We start from the raw sequence: 21,913 nt of genomic DNA, 5'->3' as shown, positions 1-21,913 counted from the left end.
AAAGGCATGATACAAAGCTGCAATGTGATGCTGCCAGGTAATTGCTAGGGTTGGAATCACTCCTGAACCAAAGACCCAGAGAATCAAGGGCTAAGGACTGCCAGTGTCTGAACCATTTCTTAAAGATTTAAATGCGAAACAGATCTAGAAAAGCTTTTTGAGCCGGTGTAGGTTTGAGAAACTCTATCCTACAGAATACTTGAATGCAGCTATGTTACAACTTCAGGCTAACTATAGGAATGATGCAGAAGGGAAGGGGGAAAGCACAGGGATATGTCCAGGATGTCTGCCTTACACAATACCTTCCAGAAGAAAGGCCAAGATTTCTAACTTCTTGGATGTACTCACCCAAAAACTTGCCAAAGCTTTTCATTCTCTGTGCTGTGAACAGGAATAAGGTAATGGTAACGGGAGGCGAAATTCAATTAGGTGGAACAAAAGGGACCTTTTATGGATTTTCCATCATAAATCCTTTACTTGGATTTTTTTTGGGGGGGGAAAAATCATACTGTTTAAAGAAATGAGGCATAACATATAAACCAGTAATGGTGATTAAATAAACATAAATCAGTACTTAGTGAAAAGTTGGTGCAAATGCAATAGCAGCACAATATGTCATTGTCCTTTTGCCAGGAAGACTGCTTAAAAGTAATGGGTGAAAAACTGCTCTTATTTAGGCATCATCTAGGCATGAGATGGATGCCAAATGGCATTTGGGATTTTAAAACATATTCTATGTTTAATGCACTAAGTTCAGTGAATCTCAAGCAAGGGACCACTTCCATTCCTTAGACCCTCCACACTTAATTCATGCTGACTTCCACCTTTTCCTGTCCCAATATGATGAGGAATTACAAGGCATAAATCTGGGGTTTTTCCACTGATATGGGATTGACTTAGGCTCTACTGATGTCAGGGCAGCTGCTGCAAATTTAGACCCTGACTAGCATGTTTCCCTGGCACATCTCAAAACTCTTTAATGGTATAAATATTGTCACAGTGGTGTTTGTATGCCACTGTATAAATCAATGATGCATTTACATCACAAAAACTCTGTCCCCCCACCCTCAAAAAACCCCAAGTAGTAAAATGAGGAATGTAACCATGCAGGATCTCTGTTTTCCTTCCTTTCCTCATCCTTGAGTCACAGGTCCAGGGAGAAACAGGGTCATGATCCCATTAAAGACTTATGGCAGGTGACCTAAGTTTTGCTGGTGGTGTTGCCACAGGCAATGTGGGATGTGTAGCAGCTTTGGGGCTGCTGGTACTGGAGAGTTTACTGACTTACCCTTGAATAACCCCCTGCTGGACCAAGGAGGATGAGACTATCATCTCCTACATCCCACCAGCCAGTTTTACATTCCTTCAGGGACAATGATTCTCTCCAAGAAAACTTTGTCAGAGTCATGGCCTCCATGCCATCCTCTGGAGCCTTCATGGCCTTTGGATCACTTTCCATTTCAGCCACAGTCAAAAAAATGTTTCACTGCTCAGCACCTTTTGCACCACAGAGTCTGCCAGATCCCTCTGTCAGCCACAGAGGGTGATATGAACACTGGATCTGTTTCTTCAGATGATGGATGAACCAGAGCCATTACCCCCAGGGAGCATACAGGAGTTGGGGTGGTGGTTCAGGTGATGGAGGCGTTCAGCAATGGTGAGGGTGACTGCGTCAGCTCCAACATCATCATCTGCTCCTCTGCAAGTTTTGCAGAGGCAGGTAGAACTAGAGTTTACAGGTATATCCCAGTGTCATTGGCACCTAATGAAACATTAAAAAGTGATGTCATGAAGAGCTGTTTGCATGATTAGTTAACTATGGTGATTAGACCCTGAGAGTGCTCTATGTCATGGGTTGACCTACCTTCAGTGATCTTCCAGTTTTACTCTGGGAGAGTGGTTGTCAGAAGGAAAGCAGATGACTTAAGAGTCTGGAGCTTAATGAGGAAGAGCCCAGGTCAGTGCTATGTGGATACAGCCACTAGATCATGGGAGTGAAGTGCTCAGAGCCTTTGACTCCATCTATATCAGCAGACAAACTGGCCCAAGGAGCAGTCTCGGTCAATGCAATTCAGTTGTCTTTACTGAGCGTTGCTGGAACAGACACTCTCATGGTTTTGTCCAGGGCTGGCTAGCATTGCCACAGATAATTTCTGGGCATAGGGTCAGGAGTCAGAAGCTTCCAGTAAACACTTTTCTCATGGCCACCACTTGGGAGACTTAGAGACAGTGACTGGGATCATTTGGTACAGGCAAGTCTCAATGCCAGCCACAGATCAAACACATACTTAATTCACCAGTACGTACATAGCACTTGAGACCAGAAAGGACCATTCTGATCAAGAAGAGCCCTCAGCCCTCAAGCTATTTTTGTTATGCCAACTTAAAAGAAGGTATCCCAAGGCCAGAAGAGCATGTGTGACTCTTCAGTTAGCAGTGGTGTCATACAAGGCCCCATAAAAGCTGCATTATGTATGGAAATGCAAAGGTGCATACCTACCTCAGATATAGCAGCACCAGACTCATCCCTATTTAAAGATGCAGTTCCTTGATGATGGACCACAGGTCTCATCTGCTAACTCCAAGACCTCGGTCAAGAAGCTCCATGTTTTCTGAGTGATAGAAAACCTGCACAGAGGCAGTGTTACTGGGCCATTGAATAGGTTTTACATGAAGGTTAATGCCTAGAGACTGTGGAGAAGGAAGAGCTCTCTATACTGTCTCTGCTTTTAGTTGTAAGATAGTTATAGATAGTCCTGCGAGGAGCAGGGAGTTGGACTCAATGATCCTTATGGGTCCCTTCCAACTTGAGATATTCTACGATTCTATGCTTTCACCCTATTGCCATTGATGGGTCATGATAATCCAAATCTCCTCCAGGAGAAAATAAAATAGGTCCTGAAGTGATTAGTTAGCTTAAATTTCTCTTCACTGACAAAGCAAGTATTGCAACAAGAATGTCTGTAGGGTCCAAATCCCTTAGGTAGAGCAGTTTTTGTACACAGAAATAACACATACACTTTATTACAGAAAATCACACCCCACAGACATCAAAAGAAGGGAACCACACATTTTGCCACTCCTCCAGGAGCCCACAGCAACCCAGGCCTTGGATGGAGAGGATGTGGGCACACCAGTCACCCATCATCAGGCAGCATTTACTGGTCCTGCCCACAGACAGAGACATATTGGTCACACGTACGCAAGAGCTCAGAGAATGGCCCATGGTGAAGTGTACAATTTAAAACCCATCCAGTTACATTCTTGGAAACATTCTCCCCCAAGAAAAATATGTATTCTAAATACCAACAAGAGGCACAAGGAATTGCATCAGTCTCCTATGGCTCCAGGGTTGCAGCGTGGCCAAACAAAGGAGGAGTGGGAAGGGCAGGATACAAAACTGCAGACCTAATTGTTACCTCGGAGGAGGCTTGAGGGTCCTTGGGTTCAAACAGAAGAGGTTACAGCCCCACACTAGAACTCTTCTCAGCTGCCAGCACATCATCCATAAAGATTGTAAGCTGATTTTGTACAAGACACAGTTTTGCCCTCAGTGAAATTGGTGCCAAGACTTCTCCTGACTCTTACTGAATTAAAGGCTCATGCAGACCTGAGTACAACCTTGCATCAGGGTGTCTACCAATGTTCAGTTGTCTACAGAGCAGTACACAAGTGTGCTGGCAACACAGTGAGCCCACAACAGACACACAGTTGTACATCTGCATATTCACACATTCACAGATGTTACATGTATAAATAATTTGTTTTTAAACATGATGATGGAAATTAGTGGTGTATCTTTAAGAAGGTGGAGGCTTCTTTTGGAGAAGCAATGATTTTTTTTTCATCTTTTGAAAGTGTGAACAAAAAAGTGGTAGGTTTAATTAATGTTCTTTTTTTGCAGGGGTCATTATTTGCAATTTCAAGAATAGAGATCTTAAAAAAAAATCAAATTCAACCTGTTCTTTAATCTGGCCTTTCTTTGAATGTCTCCTTTCTTTGTAGACATGTCCACTAGTCCTTAACCTGATTTATGTGATTGGTCAATTGTGAGTTAATGAAGGGGATAAAATGTTTTCTGGAATGCTGGGATAATCGACAAATAGCAATGACCAGTAACTGGACCATGGCCAAGACAGGAACTTAATCCCCTGAAGTCCAAGGGTATTGTGAAGTTGCACTGAAGTGGGAACTGAAAGAAACCAGTTACATCATTCTATTTGTTTCCTTAGATTGGGACAAATGCACTCACTCTACTAAGCATATTTGAAGACTAATTATATAGAGAGAAAACAAGTTAGGAAGGAATTTCTCTACTTCTATACGTATGTGATTTCAAGTGCAGTTTAAGGGTTTTAATCCTTTTCTTTTCTGGCAGTTTTCTACTGTTTGATGCATTCAGTGCAGGTTGTTTCTTCCAGAGGTCACACACTCTCGCCCCCTACCTCTGCTTTCCTTAATGATGCGGAGCAGCTCCCTCACCCTCTGTCAAACATTTCGCCTGAATTCTCAGTGGCAACACAAGAGCTGAATGGTTCAGCTGCGAGGATTAAAGAGGTGGGTTTAAAATATATGTATATCCTTAGAGTATAAAATTTAAATTAGAATACAGAGACACCCTTACTTGCTCTGCCTTGGATTTCATGTAAAGGTCAGAATTCATCACTGCTGGAGTCCCAATGAAGTTAAGCAGTTTTGTCAAGGATGAACTTGGGGCTATTCAGTCCAGCCAAGCCTTCTCAGCCTGGATCCTTCTGGTTTTGAACATACACCTCAAGACACATGGTGGGGGAGGATGGGGAGAGAGGATTTTCAGGTGGTTGATACACAGTCATTGAATTTAAAAACTGAAATCAAAACATGAAGCCTAGATCAATGCTCACGAGTTCAGCACCTAGAGAGGGACTGAAGCACAGCACCTGTAAGACTGCCAAGAAGTGAATTATCATGCCTTTGGTGGAGAGAAAAGGGTGGAATAGGGGAAAACCACTAGTGATAGAGAGAGGACAAGGCACACTCTAAAATATCCCCTCTGCCTGTGGGAGGTATCACCTGCACCGAGGAACTTGCCAAGAGTAGAGGGAGAGCAACTCATTTGCCCTATGGCTCTGGTTTTGAAAAATTAGACCAGGTCCCCAGTGTATTACATGATACATGTCATACAAAGAGGTTCGTTGACTCAGTCCTTGTTCTAAGACTGTGCAACACATCTCCCAGAAAGCGGATTTTGGGGATACTGCAGGATGACCCCTGTGCCCTGATCAACACCCAGATGCTCAGTAATATTTTCTCAAATACAAAAAATTTTCTCAGATCCTAGATCTTGTTGGAATAAAAAATATCCACAAAAAACCCAAAGTGACAGAAATTCTTCATGGACTTCCAAGCTAACACCCTCCCATGTGTTTCTGTGCTGCTTAGGCTCACTTTTCCTTCAATGAGTGGTTAATTTTATACACTTTTACAGATATTTTTCTGACAAGAGGCCCTGGAGAGTCAATGTTGCACATGCAGGTGGATTGCAAATTCACTGGGGAGAGGGCTAAGGTTTATTTGCCTCATTTGCACCTCAGACAGTGGATCCTGATTTCACTGCTATGCCTAATTCATGTAATTGATGGGCAAGTAATTGAACAGCTTGAAATGACTGGGAAGGCCCAGGAGAAGGTTCAAATGGAGCCATCACTTTTCTTAAAAGAACAGTTGGGGTCTGTAATGATGTGAGCTTTGAAGGGAGCAAGAGATGGTGTTTGTGGTGATGAGATTTCCAGAGCCAGAGGCCCATGGGGAATCATAAAGAAGAGAGTGAAGTGAGACATGAGGAGAGATTAATTATTGGTAAGAAATTTGCTCTTGGTACTATTTAATAAGCCAAAACACACAAATATGTAAGAACTGTGTTAACAGCCAATATTGAAGCACAGGATGGGCCAGCATCAGGGTCTACACCCAAAGGTAGGAGCTCTGGGGCAGTCTTGCTGCTCCTCTCCATGGCTGGCTTTGATCTGAATCTGCAGACTCCTCACCACCTGGCCATATCTCTAATGGAGACAGGATCTTCTTCCACCTCCCCTTGGCTCCTCCACACAGGTCTCTTTATGCCCCTGGCCTTGCTCTGTGTATTACTTCAGCAGTTTTCCCTCTTCATTAACATTTCAGCAAGCTAATTGCTATCCTCCCACGAGGTGGCTGGATAGCTATCGGCCAGGCAGCTGCACCTCTCTTGTGTTTAGGGATTTGTTGATTAAAATCATTAGCTCATCCAGTTTGACCCTATCAGCTCCAGCTTCCTTTGCTCCTGATGAGAAGCACATGTTGGTGGGCCTGGAGCATTTCACAGCAGAGCTCATCAGCAAGACAAAGGGCTGGACAACAAGCAGGTGGGCTCTGGCAGTGCAAATTCCTTCTTGCCATGGGTTCAGGACAGACTCATAGGGAGCAATGGTAATCAACAGCATAGAAAATGCTGCTGGTAGGCCAGGATCCTATTTAAGACAAAATTCAGCAATAGGTGCCTTCAGAAGACGCGGTCCTTCTAGAGAAACATTGAAAAAGGTGGTGTTGGTTGCATGAGGTCTGGGAAGTTAAAGGAGAAGAGGTGGTATTTAGATCTGATTTGCTAAAAAAGACTTACAGGAATTATTGTAGAAATGTCTTGTGAAGAAATAGAAATTCTTCTCATCAGATTTGTGTGTGGTGTACTAAGGACATCTACTAATACATTGCATAAATTCAGAAGAGTTGTGTCTGCTCTGTGTGTTAGAGGTTTCAGATAAAACTTTTGTTACTGGTCAGCTTTCCAAACCTCTGAACAAACCTAGATCTGATTAGGTTACAGCCCAAGGTGCTAAACCTCATCTCCACACCCTTTTAGTAAAAGAAAAGGCTTGGAGGAGAGGTCCAGAAAGGTTTTATTTATACATTTGCCTTCAATCCTTAAATGCCATAATAAGGTATAGATTTTTAAGGTCTAATCTGAATCAGGTTTAAAACAGGACAATTGCTCTAAAAGACAATGAAATACAGCTGTCCAGCAACAAATGTCTACAGTAGTTCAGTTCAAGGCCTGATTCACCTATCTCAGGTGCCTTAAAAACCTCCTGTTAGAAGCCTTCCTATGCAGTCTATTCCAGCACTTGCCTATCCATCAAGTTACAGAGCTTTCTGGTGTTCAGCAATTCTGATTCTTTCATTTGTCCACAATTTTTCTATCTTCTCTCTGTGATTTGGATCTTGTGTGTCTGGAGTACATATTACTTAAGCTGTAGTGCCTGAAGCTGAACAAAACACTCTACATGTCTCAGATATGTCTCTCTCAATTAAAACCATAAACTAGAGCTGCCAAGTGCTGACTTAATAACACATCTATTAATAGTGACTGATAGAAGGAGAAAACCAGTATCAAATCAGATATTTCTCTGAAAATACACTCCAACTTAACCACAAAATATAGTCAGATAACCTCCAGAGTTATGGCTATATCAGTGATAAGCCTCCCTTTAATTTTTTGCAGAGGAAACTGTGTTTCAGATTAACTTTTCAGAAGGGATAACAAAAGTGATTTACTTCTGCATGCATAAAACCCCACACTAGCAGGTTTATTCATTACCGTGGGCAAAGCGTCTTCCGGACACTCAAGATTGTTCCCTTCTCTAAGCATTGTGCAAACCAAATACTAGTTTTGCTGCTTTTTGGGCTATAGCAGCACTAATTATTAAATTTGTAACAAAATCTCAGGTAACCTAAATATTTAGAAACAGCAATCCAGAGGGATTAAACAAACACAGAGCCTAACTCTTACAGGATTTGCCCTGTGTTGTTATTCAAATTTGCACATTTTAGAGGTAGGAAAACCAAACTGTGTAGGGCTGCATTGATTATTCCCAAAGACTAAATGCCTGTACATATGGGAATAGATTCACAGGAAGGATTTAAGGATCAGTATTAGACTCTGTTCCTAAATCCTAATTAGGCAATTCCTAAAGATGGTTGTTCAAAAACCCAAGCACCATGAGCATGGCTCTGCCTAGTACCAGACCCTCAATTAAAAAAAAAAAAATCAGCAAAATGCTGAAGGGGAGAAATTTCATGTGGGATTAACAGATGGAGGATTTTTCTTAAATCTAATCACTGAATCAGGGCAGTCATTCCTCTCCCTTCCCTCAATAAATACTAGAGTTAGAGTATCTTGTGCAGAGCTCTCGTGCCCCAAATATTAGCCTACACATCTCTGACATGAGAGACCTTCTTCAATGTCCACACCTCATGCTGAAGACCATCTTACAAGCTGGGTCATTAGCTGTTCTGGTGTAATTATAAAGGGTTTTTCATGCAAAGGGGATGGGGCTTTGGTGTGGTGGGGAGTGCAGGGAGAGGGGAATTGGCTTTCTGCAATAGCCCATGGGATATGCACTTCATCTCCGGCATGTTTTTCCCATTCGTGGCCTGAAGAAAACCTAAAACCCAGCTCAGAGTGGGAGGAGGCAGCTTTATGTGGTGAGCCACTGGGCTCATACACAATGAACCCTATTTTGGATGGAAAAGCTTCAGTTCCAGCTCCAGAAACATGCTAGCGTCAGGGGACTGACCAAGTTATAATTGAATCTCTTTGTGTTATTGGTCCCTTGGCCTTCCTAAGCTGAAGCAAGCTACATTTGATTTCTTTGGCATCATCTAGCATGTGTACTGCCAGCGCATTGCCCTTGGTGCCTTGTGTAAGCCAAACTGGCCACTTCTGTGACCTCTTGTTCCTTCTATACATGGAACATATTTCAATGATTTTATAACTCCTCAAATAAGGTCTCTTTTATTCTAATCTAAATGCCCTGTTAACTTGGTTTTGGATCCTCTCCCAGTCTCCAGAATACCTGATGCTTTATATTTTGGATATACCAGACTGCCTGTTGCTCCAGGTTGTGACAGAGAGTGTCTGATTCATATACTTCTCCCTGTTAGATGTTAGACTGCTTATTCCAGTTCCTCATCACTGCTTTTTTTTTTTTTTTTTAAATGGGGGGGGGGGGGGAAGAGTATAAACAGCTTCCTCCTTTGAAATTCTCACTGCAAAAGCTGTCCATCGTCTCCCATATGCTGTCTCATCAGCTAGCAAAAGCAAAAAGTCCCTCTTGTTGCTCAGTTCAGCTTGTCCAGCCCATGTAAATGGGCAGATTTTGAATCAAGAAAGCTTGGTGTGGGTTGTTTCAGCACAGGTCTAAGGGCAATATCTGAGATGTGGAGCTACAGAGATGAGGATCTCCAAAGCACTGCAGGAAACTGGCACGAGAAAAGCCATATTTCCTGGAAACTGGTTTGTCAGAAGCCAACCTGCCTGCAGAAACATTTGGGGAGGGAAGAATCTCCAGACTAAACATTTCAAAAATATACTTTTCAACTTGCCATAACGCACTCTCTATCTCTCTTTTTGTTTGCCTTAAATGAAGAATTTCTTTTGATTCTAAAGCACCTTTGAAATTGCAGTACACTAAACTTTTCAAAAGTTTTTCATTATCTTTAGATATCAGAATTGAAATAAACTGTTCCCATATGCTTCAGATTAAAAATTTCAGTGGAACCAATCTGAAACCAGAGGGGGAGATTTTGGCGTGCATAGTTTTACTTATTCTTCTTATTTATTACAGAAGGGGAAAAAGAAAGCTCTGAAACCTCTCACAGGATGGGGAACAAGTTTCCTACTCACTTGTGGGGGCCAAGTTCTCCAGGCAGAGCTGCTCTCACAGCAAACCAGCCCTGGTGAAGATTTCTTTCCATCAACAGATGGAGAGGAAATACTGCTCTCTCAAATATAAACTGGTCATGGAGGGTATAATGAAAACTGGGGGTAGATTAAGCCAAAGTAGTTGAGCCTTTCTCTCATTCTCAACTCAGCTTCCTCCTTTTCCTCCAAATTAACTTATTTCTTTGTACATCTCCTGTTTAGTATTAAGCATGCAAGCTGTAGCTCCTGTGGTAGGGGAAGATAAGGGTGCAGTTAGATTAAATTATAGAAATTGCCCCCAAACTTCTTCTGCTTTTTATGCTCTTATGGTTGCTTTTGACTTCTCCCTCTCTCCCTGACTTTGACCATTTATTCCTTGAACTTCACCCTCCAGAAGGCCTCTCAAACCCTGAAACAGCCTCTTGTGTCTACCTCATCTGCAGATTTTCCTGTTGAAGCATTGCAGACCATGCCAAACTGGATATCTTTTAGAAAAGCCTCCCAGAGGAAAGGTTCAAGTGTTTCCCCCTGCTTTCCCCCCACTCTTCTTACCACCTTTTTTTAATGGTTTGAACTCTGGGCTGTATCATCTCTGCATCCAGTAAATTATCCAGGAATTCAGCATAAATACATTCAGCAGCATGTGGGTTCCTATGTTTCTTTACCATGCTCTACTACAGCAGTCAGGAGAAAACGGTGGTTTCAGCAGAAAAAAACAAGATAAGCAGCCTCAAGTGCCTTGCTGGTCCTCTTCTGTGACATTGGGAGGTGCTTAACAAAGGCCACTGGACATCCAAGCCTTTTGCTTCATTGCAGACATGACTGATGAGTTTCCAAAGGGTCATGAGTTCTTGGGAGTGTGGACAAGACTTCTACTCTCGTAAGCTTTTACAAAACCAACGTTAGCTTCTCTTCAAGTGTTACCATGAAAGTCTGTGGTTACTTCTTAATTTCTTGTCCCTCATGAGCTTTCTTTTTGCACTCAGATTACTACAATACAGTTTTTACTTCTTATTGCCTGTCTCAACCTTTCGGTCAGGAAGAACAATACTAGTCAGGAGCCAAAGACACCTTACCAAGAAAGCACATCATTTACCAGTCCAGGAACAGCAGCTGAGGCAAAATGGAGCCCAGGCTGACTGCCCCTACATCTCCCAGAACAGTAAACAGGGGAAATTGCTCCAGATAACAGATATGACTGGACAACTCCAGGCTGTGCTCCAAAAGTCATGTTGTATTGGCAGAGGATGACTCAATGCCATGTGAAGTGCCATCCTGTGCACTGGGAGCAGAAATCCCTGCCATGATTTACATCCATAATCCTGGGCAGTGGAGAAGTTGGGGTTCCCAGAGGAGTCCTGTGAGCAGTCAAAATTACAGCAATGAAGAATGTTCAATGACCAGAACAGGACAACTTCAGTGAGGTCCTATGAGCAGGAGGAAAATATTTCTAAAGGTCCTTCTAAAATATAATTTGCCTTTTCAGTTCTACACCTTTTTCTTCACAGGGAGGGAATTCTTCTGGGTACTATTGCAAGGATGATCCTGAAGTGGCAGGGAAATGTGAAGGGCTAAAAGGAGGCCAGGAAGAGAGAGAGATAGCAACATGGGACTGGTCTGGACCAGAAATACAAGACAATATGGAATGGCAAGGACTAGATACCTCACCCTAATCTCCCAGGTAAAGATAATATCCAGGTTTTCCAAGCCATGTCATTCAGAAATAAGAAAAATAGAGAATTGCAATCAATCTATCCCTACATGTCACTGATGTTCTCAAGCTTAAAATAATAGCCTGTAATCCCATGCGAGGAAGCAATTACTAATTATAAATGTAATAGAAAATATGTTTTTAAAAAAATCCCAGTTCCTCTTTCCTTTTCTCACAAACCATTCCCTGAATTTTGTACAAGTGTTTGCTATTCATAAACCTTCATTACAAATTTTGAGTAATTTTGTAACAAATTTTGAATAACTTTCAGGCAGTGGATGCCTGTGAATTGCTCTCTTAGATTAGTCTATATAATTTCCCAGTAAGAGATGGCCACACTGTCATTTGCAGCATCAGAGTGGCCAGCTAAACCTTCCAGCACAATCTGTATACCGCTGTAAAATGAAGTGTACAGTGTGCTAAAGGCTGAATGAAATTATTCTCTTGTCAGAAATGAGTGGTTAAGGAGAGGCAAACCTTTTAAGAAATCTCCAGTGGCTGCCCCATGTGTTTTTTAATTATTTGATGGGTTCTGGCTTGCTGTGGGAACTTGACGAACTTGGAGAGACACAACAAAACGAGGTCCTTCCACTTGGGACTGCAATATCTTTGGTTCCAAGCACTTCACGATGTACTGCAATTATTTAAATGCCAGCAGAGAAGTGATATCATGCAAAGACATGACAGATCACACTTTTCTCATATTAGGAGAGAGGGCTGGAACATGTGAATATGTGTACAGGAGTCTGTTTGTAATGAAACTGCCATTATGGGGCCCTTGTGTGCTTACAGTTTCATTTCATTGAGTTAAGAGTACTCACTGTTCTTAATGCTTGTTTAATGTGTTTACTTAAATATATTTAATAGCCCATAGAGTCCACTTCCATTTACTGTTGGAGTTTTTTTAGAGCATCATAATGGCAAGGCTGCATAAGATACCTGTGAAAGCCATCAGTAATGATAACATATTTAAAGCACTGAGGGGTGCATGTTCAGGATGTAAGAGATCAACCTTCAGTTTTGTAATGAAAATAAGTAAATGAGAAAACCTGTGGGGACATATTAAAATAGAGCAACCAGCCAAGAAAATAACAAATTACTCTATGTACCCAAAGGGAAAGAGTGAAGTTTCTTTTTTCAGATTTTGCCCATTGTGGAAGTAATAGATGCCCAGTTTGGAAAAAAAGTATAATAATAGTACAAGATATTGCTCTCTGTGCTCCCTGTTTGCCATCTGACCTCATCATTATTCCATTTCCTGGCTGCAAAACGGCTCAACTTCATGGAAAAGACTGGACAGCTCTCAAGAAACCCTATGACCTAGTGGTTAGGGCACTCTCTTAGTCTGAAGGAAATGAAGGTTTAGTGCCCCTTGGTGTTAACAATCACCTCTTTCTTCCTAGATAAATGCAGTAGTGTGCAAACAGCAGCCACTACCAAGAGCAAAGGTAGTGGCTGTCCTCACCACACTGTAGAATCTTATCTGGGAGGCCTTGGGTTGAGGTGGCTGACTGACTGAGACTGCAGAGGAGCTCTGTTTAGGAGAACACCACCTGGTTTTACCATAACAGACTCTTCTGACCGTGTTTGAGGACTAAAGATAAGCATCTAGGGAAATTTCAGGTGAAGTTGCTGAAGCTATTCTCGTTTATAGGTCAGTATACAGGAAACTCCTTGCTCATTGACGTGGGGGAAGAGAGACAGCAGAAGAGGCTAAAAGCCTTGAAGAAAGAGGCACCCAGTAATTGAGAATCCACCCTTAAATTGCAGGAATGGCAAGGACATTTTGCACTCACCCCTTCTGTGTTTCAGTACCGGGAGTCTTGTTATTTCTGCTGGAGATATCTATATGTTAGAAAAGCAGGTTCTGGTGGCAAGAGACACAATGATCTCTTCAGCAGGGTCCCAGCTGCCTTTCCCTGTTCAGTGTCACTCATACCGCTGGGCCCAGGGAGCCAGTGCTCATGCATGTAAAATCACTCTTTTTAATTTTCTGTTTCTGTAACATGACCTATTACTATACTACATCTTCATGAAGCAGAGCTGTCTGGAGAACATCTGTTGCAGTCCCAGCTGTTCGGGTACTTCCTCCGTCTGATGTTTCAGCCCTGATATGTGCAAATCACTGACAGTAATACATCCCTTAGTTCCTCCTACAAATCCTATTTTCTCTGTTCTCACAGAGAGAGGGGGGTGAAAAAACCCGATACTTTGTATGGTTAAATATGGGCTAGATGCTTTATTCTCACCAAATCTCACCAGTAGGGTCATTGTGGACTGACTCATACCAGACAGACAGTAAAAACCATCCCAGTGTTTATTCCCTTTGGAGCCTATATAATTAAAGCTGCCCACCTGCTCCTGAATTTTGCTGTCATTTTTTGATGCTATGGGCAATGTGATACTCAGTTATTATCATAAACTATGTTAAGCTCTACCCACTATGGGGTTTATGACAACAATCCTTGAGAAAACTGTAATCCTCTGTGCTCAAGTGTATCTCCTTGTTATAATGCTTATGATTCTTGGCTTGAGATGATGGCAGATGATGGCCATGAAAGACTTCCAAATATGGGTCCTGGCAACTTGCTCTCTCCCTAGCTTGCCTGAGTTAGATACATTAGATGAAGCCATTTTCAGCCCATCTCTTCCAGCCTTTCCGCACAGGCAGGTCATTCTCTTTCCAGGACACACAACTGAGAGATGTGATAGGCTGCCCCAGAGTAATAGTGCCCCTCTCATCTCCAAAGCCATCCTGCACATATCTGCTGAGGTGGCTGCAAGGAAGTAGGGGGTCTGGAGTGTCATCTGAACAGCTCTTACGCAGCTTCACCCTGGTCTTTGAAAGAAAGTCACTTGCCTCCTTTCCCTGCCTGGTCCACAACTCTTGTTTTCATCCCCATGCAAGAGCAAGCCAAGGGTGCTCAGTAAGTCAAGATTTGGGCAATTTACAGTGCTTTGGCCAGAAAATTTGCAGGGGCTGGAGTGTACGGAGCCTTTCTCCCATGCCTTGAGTGAGAGTTACAACCACCAGATTTTCACATTAAAGGGTGGCGAATACTCTGGGTGTGTTTTAAAAGGAAACACTGCTTGGATTTTGAGAGAAGGGTTGTACAGAAGAGCACTCCAGACTGTAGGCTCCATCCAGACTAATGGACTTTAGATGCTTCCAGTGTCTGATATTCCCTCTTAGAAAAATGGGAATTATTGACTAATCATCCTTACACACTGCACAGGCATTGCCAGGGGCAAAGACCAAAACATGTCACCAATGTTCAACATTTAATCTGCTACATTTTAAAAAAAAAGTCTAGCTTCCAAGCTCCAAATACTGTGGAATAACATAGGGACATCAGCATACAGTATTACAAATACAGCTCAAATATTCGACAGTCTTGGAAACAATAAAATGTATTTCCTTATCACCTAATACTGGTGACACATATGTTATAGCAACCATCATAAAATGTTTACTGTAACATCCTGATTGAAAACAGCAATAACATGTTTTGGCTCTAAAGTTTCTTCACTGGTTTCTGGAAAATTAAAAAGCATCAAGAATATATCTTTATAATAAAACTTTTTAAATGGTACAAACACTGAAGGTTTTGAAAATTCATATTTTTTGTGACCATTTTTTAAAATCCTGAATAACCAGACATTCTACGTTTAACACCACATGGTTAAAAAAAATCCACATCTGATATAGTTTTCCCTGTACTGGTGCCTCCAGCTACAATCTCAACAACGAAAAACTACCAAGATTAACAATCCAAACATGTTTCCTAGACAGTCTAGTCATCCATAATTGTTGGAAGCAGCCACTTCTCTTCACTGCCAAAATATTGTCTATCATTTGTTGCCTGATACTCCTGGAGGGACTTATCAGTGTTTATTAAATAATTTGAATCTGCTTGGTAAAGTTTCCATTTAATGCTAGTTGAAATGTGGATTATTTATCATGATTTTTTTTCTCCCAGTTTTCTTAAGGACAACACATGGTCTTTGATAAAAGCTTTTGAATGCTAGACGGGCATGAACTGGAGCCACACACACCTAACTTTCTGTAGTAGCTGTAGGACAAAGGTTTGACGTTGACACATCTTGCATAGTCCCTATAGGATGGTGCAAAGCAAAGTTTCCCCTTGTATTTCTCTTGCACATACTTGCCCAGAAAAAAAAAAAGGAAAAAAAAAAAAGATATTTCTCAGTGCTGTTGACAGCAGTTGTCAGAAAGCTGCTATCTTCTTAAGGGAAATGAGCTACTCTCCCAAGAAGTCCGGCATAAGACTCCCAGTGACTTCCATGAGGCCAAGTTCAACCGAAACGACTCTGACAGCCTCACCCAGAGGCTGGGGAAAGAGCTCCACCTTTTAGACTGTGTTTTGGGAGAAACAAGGATAAATCAAGACCCTGAATGGAACAACAAACCAGCTCTGTGCCTTCCATTGGCTGAGAAACTGAGCTCAGCACTGGGACACAGTCACCCCAGTACAGCCTCCAGTATATTCACTCTGTCACCAGCTCATATTTGGGAAATAATTGATCTGGGTCTTGGTTTGCTACCCCTCATGCTCTGAAAGACAGTAGATGTCCTGTGATTTCCCTGTGTCAAAGAAGCACTACTGGTATAATGAGGAAGGTGATGGCTGTGGACAGACATTAATTTGGTGCATGTATCCAAGTCCAAATCTCTGGTCTTCCTGCTTTAAAAAACCTTTTAATTTCTTGGTATTTCAATGTCTCTTCCTCACAGTGAGAGTAATTATTGCTATAATTCATAGGGATGTAGTGAGAATAAGTGGGCAAAAGTGCCTGGAGTGCAGACACTCTGGAAATGGAGAGGCACTCAGTCATTTACCTACACAATGTATATCATCCTTTCTCCTAGAATTGTTCAACAAGTAGGTTACTTTTAAGTGCCATTTTGACCTTGTTTTGCCCATGTGATTTTCTGCCTTATGGTTTCTAGGTGCCAGTTCTAGCAAAAATGGCAACTCAGATTAAATGCTGCAGGACTGGTACTTTAAATGCTGACCACAGAGTCATGTTTGCACAGAGGCCCCAGCAGCACTGTCAAGGAACCAAAAAGCAAGTGCAAACAGAGTTGTGATGACTTTATGGCCCCTTACAAATCTTTTCTGGCATATGGGAGTATGAGGCCTTAAGACACCAAAAGGAAAGAAAAGTGTTTTATCACTTCTCTGTGATATCGGGTTGAACCTGTCCTTACATGCAGCCTCTATTGTGCGTGCACATTTGGAAGAAAGTTTCAGATAAACATCAAAATGTGTCTCTTCTGATGTCAAGCAGGAGAGCTCTTTGCTCTTATTGAACCATGACGGAGGGCAGCTTGTGTTCCCCTGGCAGCACAGGGCTGGGGCCAGCAAACAGCGGCTGGAGCCATGCGATGAAAGCTGGGGCTTGTATCAGCAGACAATCCCACCCCACACACCTCTCCCCTCTGTTTCTCTTGGTTTGTTTCCTGTTCCTATGGGCAGGGATTCCTCAGGACAACACCAGCCTCCCAGGCTCAGTGGGATGCTGCAGGACACAGCAGCAAAAGGGAAGTCACAATTACTCATTGAGGTCTCTACCGGATTTGGGCAAAATGAATGTAGATGGACACTTCACCAATTTGCTGCATATTTTTGTAATTTTCCAATGTTTTATTTCAGTGCCAAAGCCAGGTTCATCCTTTTGTTTTATGGTACTGGCTGACAAATTTAGCTTGTCTCGTTGACTTCAGTGGAACAGTAAACACCATTGGGCATCATTCTCTCTACCCAGAAACCAAACCACCTTCAGGAAGGGGCAGTTTCTCTTCCCTATTTAAGGAATCTCATGATTACTTGGTCCCTAATTTTGCTACCTTGCTTAAAGATGAATCTAGGCCTTAAAACACATCCTTATTTCTCTTTGAAATCCAGGCAAGGCAAGAACATGCTTTGAATGAAAAATCTTCTCCAGTGATGTGCTCAAGAAAAATTGCCTGTTATAGTGGGCACTGAATGCTCTGGCTTGTCCTGGGTCTGGGGGAAGCACCTTGCAGCAGCCTCTGGCTGCCTCCCAGGCTCCAAACCATGCCGACCAACCAAAGCAATGACTTGACTTTACCCTGGAAACCTCCTGTGTCATGTCACCTTCTCCCCCTCTTTTTTAATCCTGCTCCTTCCCATTCATGACTCCTCTTTTCACATTCACCTCCTGTCTTAGCAATAGTGAAAGTATTAATATTTTCAATTTTCAGTATTAATAACATTGATATTGAACTAACTCAGCAAAATTTACCTTAAGCCCTTACCCAGGTCCTCAGCAATATTTCAGATCCCAGTTCCCACAGGTTTCAGGATCTGGGCATCCAGTCTTATGATTAAATCATTAGCTTCAAAATCCTTTGCTATTTTCAACTTGATAATAGAGCGCAGAAAAACATGGCTGTAAGATTCATGAATATTTATTTTTTCAACAGTGAAGGAGAAAATTTACCTAACAGCTTTGCTAACTGATTGTCTGCAGAACAAGGAAGTTATGGCCATGTTAATGCAAGCAGTAGTAGTTTATTGTTTTAGTAGACACTTCTTTTTCCTTCCTTTTGAATAAACACACTGCAGGGTCTGGGAGGACGTGTGCCAAAAGCATTACTGAGTGCAGCAACAGCCGAACAAAGCGCAGCAAAAGCACAATCCTAATCATAACAGAGCGAGCAAGTATTGTTACAAATGTTCTCTTTAGTATGGAAATGAGCCAGGAGTAATAAAAACACCATAAAAATGTCAAAATGACCGATCACCATGAAGCACTGGCCTCTTTATAACCAAAACTTGCAATGAACTTAAAAAAATTCCTGTGTTAAGAGAAATGTCATTTTTACTTAACTTTATGGTTCGACTTATCCTCACTTCGCTGAACAGTTACATGATTGCAGAAGAGAACAACTTCAGAAGAGCATCAGTAAAGATCGGATTGATATTAAATGGTATTCAAGCATGATGGTGGACTCTGGATAGAAACAAACTGTTAACCAGGGCATTCACATTAACACTGCTACTTCCTCTTTATGAGAATATGGGACATATTTAGGTACTAATTGTTTAAACAGCAGCAATAAAACATAATGCTTAATAACATACAAATGAAGAGCTGTGTAACTTGTGTAATTCCATCAGAAAACGCTCAGGAACAGCAGTTTGACTTTAATTACTCAGATCAAAGAAAAAAGACATTTTGAAGTCTGGTCTGAAGTGTTATTTATTACTCCTCTCACTAAAGCATAGATCAGCTCAGATAGAAATAGCACTGTGGACTGGATTCGGTTAGTGAAAATAGGAAAAAAAGAATATTCATTGCTTTGCTGAATGTCCATGCATATTGGGGATATGTTAAATACTAATTACAACAGAGTGACAGAAAAGGGAAAAGAAAGAAAAAGTGTAAAAACTAAAATAAGGACAAATAAAGGTCATAGCTCCATGTATTGCTCTCAGAGACCTGAAGCTGGTAAACACATACAAAAGTGCTTTGGCTAAACACAAAATGAAAACGGACATCCTCTTTTCTCCAGAGTCCACTCTATACATAGACAATATGTATGTGCCACTTAACATTCAATGCAACACTGGTATTTTAAATATGGTTTTATCAGCCATTACTTCCTACTTTCAATTACAATAATCCACATTTTTGCTAGGGTTTTTTTTTGACATTTGTAACAAACTTTTAGAAGCTGAGAATCTTGGCCTAAGAAATGCTTTGCTGGCAAGATAAGGTCAAGAGAAAGTCTGAAATACCTATAGCTTCCTAATTATTAGTATTTTCTGGCAGGTCCAGAATACAGAACCGAGCTGGCAGGTGGCCTGGGTGCTTCCCAGCACATTGGGATGACAGGCCCTAACCCTGCCCAGTACCTTCAAGCCTCATTTCTTCCTCCATGAAATTGTTGCTGAGGTCTATAGGTGAAGCCCACTCCATAAAGCTAGGCTGTTTTGTGACTGTGCCCCTCACACCCTCACCACATCCATCAATCCACAAACACAGCAATTCATACAAGTGCCCTCCCTGTGGGTCTAACACCCATTGGGATACCATGCACACAGGAGATCTGCAGGGTCACTTTGGCCAAACTACAACCCAACATACAACCCCTCATGCCTGAATGAGTGTGCTGGGGAGAGCTGTGTCCACCCCAGGGCAAGGGCAGGGCAGGATCCCAGTTGGCTCCCACGCATGGCAAAAAGGGAATTGAAGATACTTACACCAGTAACCAGTTTATGCAACTGAGCAGGCCATTAACAACATGTGTTTGCATTCAAATCCACATGTAAATCCTTCATGACACTAACTGCAACATATCCAGTAAGATTTTCTAAAATGCTGATAGCATAGAGGAGGGGGGAGTGTACGCACAGGGCTGAGCTGCTGTTTACCCCAGGGGTTTCTTGCAGACACAGTAAATGTTGATGCACAGCCCCAGTTTATATAAATAACACCATTACTGTAGTAATAAGCTGGAAAGTGTTGAGATCACATACTTACAGTCTGGAGGCAAGCGGAGCTGGGTGTGCAGCTTGAGCGAGGCTGCCATGTGCCAAATGTTGCTGTAAGGTCTGTGGTGCACGTGTGCAGCTACAGCACTCGCCAGGAGACACACAGCTGGGTGCAGGGGACCTGCACTTGCATCTCCTTTTCTCTGCAGCTCAACTACATTTCTTTAGGCCAGAAGGGACCACTAGATGACCCCATCTGGACTAGATGTATCCCTTTATCCCAATAACATTCCTGAAATCTTGCATCCAACCAAAACACCCTGTCACAAAGCCCCCAGCCTTGTTTTGAAGATTTTGAGAGATGCGGTGCCTACACCTTCCTTTGATAGCTCCTTCCAAAATGTGTGCATTTCCCATTTAAATGTGTCTGGCTTCATACTCTGGCCATTAACTCCTGTCACATCTTTCTCTGACAATGGGCCAGCCAGAGCTAAGATGTTAAAACCTTGCAATGACTCCATGCGTCATTGATTTCCCCGTGGACATTGCAGGGATTTTTTCCCACTGGCATCTGCAAGAGCTGGAGTGGGCTCTCTATGTGAAATAATCATCAACTTTGGGTAATTTGGAGTCCTGGGCACACTCAGTGTACCCCATGTAGGCAGAGGAGATGCCCAGATAGGAAAGCCATGATGAATTCCCCATTAACCTTTGACCACCTCCCAGTTTTTGCTCACTGCTACATCTCCTCTGGTTTATTTCAAACCTCTGAAGAGTTTCAGCCACAGGAATGGAGCTGACAGATAAATATTTCCTCGTTCCCACCCCAAGTGTGCAATTTCTGCACAGGGCTCTTTGGGTCCAAGGTCCAGGTCAGGTCAAGATGAAGTTTGGGTGAGGGCCAGCTTTTCTGAACTTAAGATGTCACAACTTGCATTTTTGCTGCCTCTTGAGTGAGTAGTGAGACACACGTTTGCCTCGAAGGGGTGGAGGTGCTGGGCTTGACCTTGAAATCCCTGCTTCACTCCAGGCACTGGATTTTGGCCATAAGCTCCAGGGACCCCAAAATTTCATCTTGCTAATTGTAGTTTGGCTCCTGGTGCAACAATGCCATTTGGCTTTAGTGATGAAGAGATCAAAATTAGTCCCTTTTCACTAAAAAACAGAAAACTTTTCCAAACCATTAAAAAAGTAATGCCTCTCCTAGATTCACAACACCCACATGAGTTGTCATGCAAAGGTAGTTTTGCAGTGTTTTCTGCTTGGTCTTGCCAGCATGTATTCCTCACACACATACACACACACACACACACACACACAGCCATCCTTCCCTTCAAAACATAGTAAGTTTACAGAACTCTATCGTCTATCAACACAATTCCAGGTTTTTATTCCTTTTCTTCTGTAACTTTTATTACACAGCCATGGGCATAGACACGCTCTGCCAACCTGTCTCATTTTGATGTGTTCAGTTACTTTTTATTTTCAATGTCTGATAAAAGTTTTAGTTTGGAAAGGGTCAACCATACAAAGATTGTCCATACAAAGTTTAAAAATGCCACACACAAACTGGCATGTAAGGCCATGTTTGATCTGTAATGCAAATAAAATAAATAAAGACGGTGAGCTTTAAGCCTAAAATTCCTTTGATATTGGAAGCCCCATGGCTTTAAAAGTACAAATGCCTTCTGTATCACAGCCTGGCACGTACATCTATATGTCTATATGTATATGTATACATATAGATAAAATGAAATACTGTGTTCAAAATAGGGTCAGTAGCTAATGGCAAGACTATGGTTTTCTTTAAACACCCTCTATTCGTGAGTGAATAAGAGCCCAAATCTTGTGTCACTGAAGAAAAACAAATTCAGACTCAAGCAGGACCTGGCTGAATTTATTTAGACTAAGGAAGACTTTGCAATACATGCAAGGCACAATCAAGCCCTAAACATTAATGGCATGCAGTAGTGCATGGGACAGAGTGACTCTTAAGAGCAC

Source organism: Strix uralensis, chromosome 4 (assembly GCF_047716275.1).
Source record: "Strix uralensis isolate ZFMK-TIS-50842 chromosome 4, bStrUra1, whole genome shotgun sequence".
Lineage (NCBI taxonomy): Eukaryota > Metazoa > Chordata > Aves > Strigiformes > Strigidae > Strix > Strix uralensis.
Note: the sequence above shows the minus strand (reverse complement) of the source record.